Here is a 6,818-nt window from a genome sequence, read left to right on the forward strand (position 1 = left end):
GTGTCACTTAAATGACATGAATTTGATGGATATGTAACAGACAATAACTTTTTTTTTTTTTTTTTGAGATGGAGTTTTGCTCTTGTTTACCAGGCTGGAATACAGTGGTACTATCTCAGCTCACTGCGACCTCCGCCTCCTGGGTTCAAGTGATTCTCTTGCCTCAGCCTCCCAAGTAGCTGGGATTACAGCATGCACCACCATGCCCAGCTAATTTTTTATATTTTTAGTAGAGACAGGATTTCACCATGTGGGCCAGGCTGGTCTCGAACTCCTGACCTCAGGGGATCCACCCACCTCAGCCTCCCAAAGTGCTGGGATTACAGGCATGAGCCACCATGCTTGGCTGATAACATTCTTAAAATAGCATTTATTGAGCACTTACTCCAGCATGGTATTTAGCCAGGTATTACATAAACATGTACGGAATAATCAATCCCTAACTGCTAACAAGTCACAGTCCAAGAAAGTCAACGACCAGTTTACAAATGGTTACTGAGTGCCTACTATTGCCTGGAACTACTTTTTATAATAACTTTATTAAGGCATAATTAATATACAACAAAGTGTACATACATACTTAAAGTATACAATTTGATAACTTCTAACGTAGGCATACAACTGTAAAACTATCACCACACTCAAGATATCCACCACCCTCAAAAGTTTCCTTGTGCATCTTTGTAATCCTAGCTGATTCTGGCTCCTCTGTCCTCTCACCATTTCCAGGCAATCACTTTTCGTTATCATATATTAATTTGCATTTTATAGAACTGTATATAAATTGAATCATGAAGTACATACTCTCAGGGAGCAGGGTCTGACTTCTTTGACTTAGCATAATTATTTTGAGAGTAATCTTTATTACATGTATCAACAATTCATTTCCTCTTCTTTTTTAATCCAGCTTGTGTGTGTCAGTGGTTTATTTCTTTCAACTGCTAGGTAGTAAATATAACACAATTTGTTTATCCATTCTTTTGTTGCTGGACATTTGGGCTGTTTCCAGTTTTTGGCTATTACAAATAAAGCTGCAATGAATATGTATGTGTATCTTTGAATGAACATATGCTTTCATTTCCCTTGAGAAATGTCTAAAAATTGTCTGGCTGGGGCATAAGGCAGATGTATGTTTAACTTTTTTAAAAACTGCCAAACTGTGTTCCAAAGTGGTTGTGCATTTATCTACCAGCAGGGTGTGAGAGTTCCAGTTGCTCCAAATCCTCATCAGTTAATATGGGTTAGTCTTCTTAATATTAGACATTCTAATAGGTGTGTAGTGTATCTTATTTTGTTTTAATTTGCATTTTCCCAATGGTCAATAATATTCAATATCTTTTTGTGGGCTTATTTGCTATCTGTATATTTTCTTTTGTAAAATGCATGTTAAAATGATTTCTTAAATTGGATTGTTTTCTTATGATTGAGTTTTGAGATTCCTGTGCATATTTGGGGTACAAGCACTTTATCAGGTATGTAATTTACAGTTACTTTTTTTCCAAGTTTGTGGCTTGTCTTTTTATTCTCTTAACACTGTTTTTCAAGGAGAAAACATTCTTAATTTTAATGAAGTCCAATGTATCCATCCTTTTTCTTCTATGGATTGTGCTTTTGGTGTCAGACCTAATATCTTTGCTGGTCCGAGAGCTATGTCACAGAGCTGAGCAGCCATGACAGCCTATTTCAATGAACAAGACTGCAAGCTGTTGAACCCCAAGCGGGAGACCCTGACCCACATGCTGCTGGAGCTCACAAGATCACTTTTCAATAGGATGGATTTTGAAGACTTGGGGATGGTAGTAGATAGGAATCACCACCTGCCTCCACCAGCTGCCAAGGCAGTGTGGTTGGGAACCTCCCCAGGACAGTCATCAGGAGCTCTCAAGCTGAGAGACACACACAAGTGCCCCATGTGCTTGAGGAGGAGGCGACTGTCATTGGGATGCCTTGCCATTAACTTTTCCATTCTAACTGCAATTTGCCCTGGCTAAGCAAGACAGATCTCTGTCCCTTGTGCTGCCAGGAGCTGTCCGCTGATAACGACACTTGTGAGGAGCACAGAGGAGATAAGGCTCAAAACAGCAGCAGCAGCACTGTCTGGAGAACCTCTACAGAGCCATGTACATATGAGGAGGCTGGGGCTAAGCGCTGGCTCTCTACAAGGTCCTCCTCTTACACCTTGAACTCTCATTAAAGGTTTCTTTACCCACAAACACAAGAAAATATCTTTGCCTAATCCAAGACGACAAAGATTTTACCCCATTTTTTTCTGATACATTTTAGAGTTTTAGGTTTTTACATTTAGATCTAGGACCTATACTTATTTTGAGTCAATTATTGCATATGGTGCAAACCGTGGATCCGAGTTCATTTTATGGATATCCAATTGTTCCTGCACCATTTGTTGAAGAGATTTTTTTTTTGCACTGACTTGCCTTTGTACCATTGTTGAAAATAATTGATCATATATATATGAGTCTATTTCTGAGACAAAACCCTTTTGAGGATTGTGTAGCACGGAGACTCATTAATCCTCTCTAACACTTGTGCCTCAATATTCTCTGCTGTTTCATCCATTCTTCTAGTTATGGTGTTAGCTGAAAGAGGAACATGTACCACCTTTTGAACAACAGCCTCTCCTAAAAGTTCATGACAAATGTCCTTAGCAGCAGGCAGGATCAACTCTTCACCAATACTAAAGGGCTTCTTAGCTTTAATAACGTGGTTAGCCACTAAGAACGATGCTCTCAGTACAGACACTTAATGAAGTGGTGGCCTTCAATAATTACTTCTGTTCTCTGTGTTCACGTTTTTTCTTTAGAAAAACGCCAAAGACTTGTCTTTTAATGCAGGGTGCTTGGTCTCCAGGTGGTGAAGCAGTTTTGAAGTTTTCACGCTTCCTTGAATAGCGGGTGATCACATAACATGCAAAGTGGGCTTAAAGAATGTGAATCACCTGTTGCAATTAACCCATAATTTAAGTAGAACTTCTGGCATTTCCTTTTTTTTTTTTTTTTTTTTTTTGAGACACAGTCTCGGTCTGTCACCCAGGCTGGAGTGCAGTGCCACAGTCTCGGCTCACTACGACCTCTGCCTCCTGGGTTCAAGAGATTCTACTGCCTCAGCCTCCTGAGTAGCTGAGATTACAGGCACGCACCACCATGCCTGGCTAATTCTTTTTTTTTTTTTTTTTTTGGAAACATGGGTTTCACCATGTTGGCTAGGCTGGTCTCAAACTCCTGGCCTCAAGTGATCCACCTGCCTTAGCCTTCCAAAGTGCTGGGATTACAGGTGTGAGCAACCACACCTAGCCTGGTATTTTCTTTTAAGTGCAGCTTTTCTTGCTGGCAGTCTTAGAGTCTTCTGCTCATCACTGGGTCTCTCTGACTTTTCAAAGAAGCTCTTCAGTGATGTTTGCTTTTACTCATTTTAGCTAGGGTTAGCTTGTGGCTCACCAACACTGTGACTGAGACAAGTGTGCAGTGCAGGAAGAGACACGGACAGAAGTGGTAAATAAAATAATGGGCAGGCCATGCACAGACTAAATTAAGTGTCGGATTCTGACTTAAAACTTGCCACCAGATACAGCTGTGCAATTGAAATACATCAACTCACTTGCCTCTATAAGTCTGCCACCAGATGCAGCTTAATTGTCACTTGCCGCTCACTGATAGGGTTTTGATATGAGTCTGCAGGCAACTGTTTTATTTTGGTCTCTGTGCGGTCAACCCTCTCTGCTAATGTTAATCTGTATTTGCGGTCCCTCCCCAGCAACAAAATACCTACCTCCTAGCAATGCTGCCTCAGCTCCACCTCAGATCATCAGGCATTAGATTCTCATAAAAAGCGTACCTAGATCCCCTGCACGTGCAGTTCACAGTAGGGTTCGTGCTCCTATGAGAATCTAATGCTGTTGCTGACCTGAGAGGAGATGGAGATCAGGTGGTAACGCAAGTGATGGGGAGTAATGCAAGTGATGGAAGATAAAAATATAGATGAAGGTTTGCTGCTAGCCTGCCACTCACCGCCTGCTGTGTGGCCCAGTTCCTAATAGGCCTTGGACAGTACTGGTCAGTGCCCCTGGAGGTTGGGGACCCCTGCTCTGCCTAATGCCCCTTATCTATGGGGTCTTCCAATTTGGTGAGAATAGAAATTATTCCTGGTTTGTACATGCTCCACGTATTCTTCTCCACACTTTCAGGTGATTCTTCCCCTGGCCTTGGGGTGCTTTGTCACATGCATGTACTGATACGTGCACAGCTGAAGAGCTGAGATCTTTTGCAGATCTCTGAGGTTCTCTCTGTGCATCTATTTTCTCTCTGGTACTCTGCTCTACAAACTCCAGCTGCCTTGGCCACTCTGGAATTTCAACTTTGTCTCCTCAACTCAGGGACACCACAGAACCTCCCAGGATCCTCCTCCCTCTGCCATGGTCGGGAAACTCTTTCTAACTAGTAATATTGGGCTATTGCAGTACTCACCTTGTTTGTTTCCCAACTCAGTGTCTACTGTCCTTGGTTGTCTGATGTCTTATGTCTTGAAAACCAGGGTTTCATAAACTTTGTCTGGGTTTCCAATTATTGAAGATAGAAGGGTATGTCTTTTCCCTGTCATTCCATCTTGGTTGGTGGGGAAAGCCTGCCTGGCATTCTTCTAAGTGCTGGATCTATGGAAGTGAACAAAACGGACAAAGTCCTCGGCTTCAAACGGCTTACATTCTAGAAAGAAAATGCAGACAATAAATACATGAAAAAAATTAATATGCATAAATGAATGTTTTCTGAAAATAAGTGCTGTGGACGAAATGGTAACAGGCCTCTCTGGGGAGGTGACATTTGAGGAGATGAATTACAAGAAGGGAATTGTCACTGGAAGAGCTAAGATAAGAGTGTTCTAAGATAAGGAGATATGACAGCTCCAAATGCTCCAAAACAGAAATAAGTCTGGCTCGCTTGATGGGGCAGATGAGGTCAGGGTGGCTGGGGCATAGTTGAGGTGGTAGATGAAGTTTGCACAGTAAGTTAAGCTCAGAGTTAAAAGGGCCTTACAGATTGTTGTTCCAAATATCCATTGCTACATACAAATACCTCAGAATTTAATGGGTTAGAACATACAACAATAATTCATTTTGCTCGTAAATCTGGGGGGTGCTTGGTGTCCACTAGGCAGCTCTTAGGATCTCTGATATGGTTGTCTTCAGGTGGTGGCTGGGCCTGGGGTCATCTCAACACTTCTTCATTCACAAGTCTGGAGCCTGGAGTAGGTAGAAAAACAACAGGAGGCTGGAATATTTCTGGCTCATTGGCTGTCTTCTTTGTTCTCTTTGTGATCTCTCCACGTACACGTAGGATAGCCTAACTTCTTACATGGTGGATGAAATCTTTTCCAGCAAGTATCTCAAGAGAAACTGCCAGAAGCTGCAGGGTATTTTCAAATCTAGCCTTGAAAGTCACCGTGTCACCTGTATCGCATTCGGTTTATCAAGGCAGTCACCAAGACCCACCCACATACAAGGGGAGGAAATATAGACTCAATTAATTTCTTCTTGGGAGAATGTCAAACAGTGTGCAGACATGTTTTAAAGCCACCACAGTCATGGCAAAGAGTTTGGATTATATCATTCCAAGGGAAAGCCATTGGTGGAATTTTTTTTTTTTTTTTTTTGAAACAGGGTCTTGCTCTGTCACCCAAGCTGGAGTATAGTGAATCGATCATGGCTCACTGCAGCTTCAACCTCCCAGGCCCAAGCAATCCTCCCACCTCAGCCTCTCGAGTAGCTGCAAGTACAGAAGTGCACCACCTTGCCCAGCTAATTTAAAAAAAAAAAAAAAAAAAACCTTTTGTAGAGACAGGGTCTCACTAGGCTTGGATTTTTAAAAAGAGAATGACGTGCAATGATATACAATTTTAATCAACTGCTCCATCAGGATTACTAGATACAAGATAAGATAATCAATTAGTGTTTTTATATACCAGCAAAAACAATTGGAAATTAGTCAGATGTATTGGTGCATGCCTGTAGACCCAGCTACTTGGGAGGTTGAGGCAGGAGGTTTGCTTGAGCCCCTGGAGGTTGAGGCTGAAGTGAGCCAAGTTCACACCACTGCACTCCAGCCTGGGTGACAGGGCAAGACTCTGTCTTGAAAGGAAAAAAAAGAAAAGAAAATTTTAAAATGATATCACTTATAAAAACATTTTTAAAAACTCAACTACCTAGGAATAAACTGAACAAAAATGTGTAAGACCTTTATGAAGTAAATTATGTAACTTTATTGAGAGACTACAGACTAAATAAACGAAGGTTTATACCATTTCCAAGGACTTTAAGGGTGATTACTGTACAAATGTCAGTTCTCAAATTGGTCCATAGATTCAAGGCAATACCATTCAAAATAACCACAGTTTTTTCTGTAGAACTTGACAAACTAATTCTAAAATGTATATGAGAATGCAAAGGATTAAGAATAGCAAGCTACTCTTGGAGGAGGAGGAGGAAAAGCAAGAGGGTGAGAAGGAAGCACTTGCTGTACTTGACATAAGACTTATTATAAACTCACAGTAATTAAAGCAGTGTGATATTATCACAAGCAACAAAAACAGAAAAATGGATAGACAAATAGACTGATGTAATAGAAGAAAGAGCCCAGAAACACACCCCTGCATATAGAGATACTTGTTTTATTTTTTTGTTTTTGTTTTTGGTTTTTTTGTTCGTTTGTTTTGAGATGGAGTTTTGCTCTTATTGCCCAGGCTGGAGTATAATGGTGCTATCCCGGTTTACTGCAACCTCTGCCTCCGAGGTTCAAGCAATTCTCCTG

At 41.2% G+C, this 6,818-nt stretch overlaps 1 pseudogene; it reads left to right on the plus strand.

Annotated features, from left to right (window-relative positions):
• Positions 1–300: 300 nt before the first annotated feature.
• Positions 301–2,432, plus strand: LOC108582072 (annotated as a pseudogene).
• The last annotated feature ends 4,386 nt before the right edge of the window (positions 2,433–6,818 follow it).

The sequence above is a fragment of the Papio anubis genome, chromosome 12, assembly GCF_008728515.1.
Source record: "Papio anubis isolate 15944 chromosome 12, Panubis1.0, whole genome shotgun sequence".
Taxonomy (NCBI): domain Eukaryota; kingdom Metazoa; phylum Chordata; class Mammalia; order Primates; family Cercopithecidae; genus Papio; species Papio anubis.